Consider the following 1,163-nt stretch of genomic DNA (forward strand, 5'->3'; position numbering starts at 1 on the left):
TTTTTGAATGACTTCAATTAAAGTTTAAAATGAAAAAAAACAAAACAAGTATCATGGTTTAATTGTGCTTTAAATAGAAACTTTCATTTTGAACGCGCCTCTGTCTTTTCAAAGCATCTACTGTTGATTTTAGACACCTTACTACTTGCGCGGTGCCTTCACCACTATAAACAAATCATCTGTGTGGATTTCCGAACAACTTAGTTGTTGTAGCGGAACATCATACTTCGAAATCGACGGAGAGGGTCCATTATATATATATATATCTATACTCCTATAAATTCGTTTTTCTTTTGTGTGTATTGATATTCATATAAAAAAAAAAACTCTTTTCTATTAGTATTTATTTGCTTTCCCATCAAAGCAAAATGTGACACGAGGTCGTTTTTTAGGTGGGATTAAACCAGCTCCCCGAAAAAGAGGCAAAAGGGGCAGTCTGGTTGGGACCAAAAATAATAATTGTCCCAGTATAGAGGGTTTCCCCTCCATTGACTGGGACAAATTGCCTTAGGTGCAACATCTGCAGAACAGATACTACACTTGATCCCGGCCTGAAGGCCAAGAACAAGGGTATTTATTTGCTCCCCCACTGAGCAAATTAGGCACAAGGCCAATTTTTTTGTGAAAAGTGAAGGGGAAATGGGGACCAACTCCCCGGTGAGTAGGGGAGCTGGATAGTGACAATTGGTATGAAGGGTTTCTCCTACATTGACCAAGGTTGCCCCAACATATGGTCTTTGCTTGTAGTATCTGCCGGAACAGATACTACACTTTGATTTCGGCCCGAAAGCCAAGAACAACAGAAAAAAGGCAAGACTCTTTTCTATTTATTTAATATATTTATTTGCTTCCCCACCAAAGCAAATTAGGCGCAAGGCCGTTTTTAATGTGGGGTAAAAACCAGCTCCCCTAAAAGTAGGCAAAAAGGGGGCACTCTGGTTTCCAAAAATAATAATTATCCCAGTATAGAGGGTTTCCCCTCCATTGACTGATACAAATTATCTTAAGTGCAGCATCTGCAGAACAGATAATACACTTTGATCCCGGCCTGAAGGCCAAGAAGAACAGAAAAAATGAAAGCCTCTTTTCTATTTATTTAGAAAGAAAATATAATTTTCTTATATGTGTCATGGAATTGCATTCACTAGCAAAAGATCTAGCTA

At 38.3% G+C, this 1,163-nt stretch overlaps 1 pseudogene; it reads right to left on the minus strand.

Moving 5' to 3' along the window:
- Positions 1–434: 434 nt before the first annotated feature.
- Positions 435–572, minus strand: LOC145243290 (U2 spliceosomal RNA; annotated as a pseudogene).
- Between the last annotated feature and the right edge of the window lie 591 nt (positions 573–1,163).

The sequence above is a fragment of the Euprymna scolopes genome, chromosome 21, assembly GCF_053919585.1.
Source record: "Euprymna scolopes isolate OS-2025 chromosome 21, ASM5391958v1, whole genome shotgun sequence".
Classification (NCBI taxonomy): Eukaryota; Metazoa; Mollusca; class Cephalopoda; order Sepiida; family Sepiolidae; genus Euprymna; species Euprymna scolopes.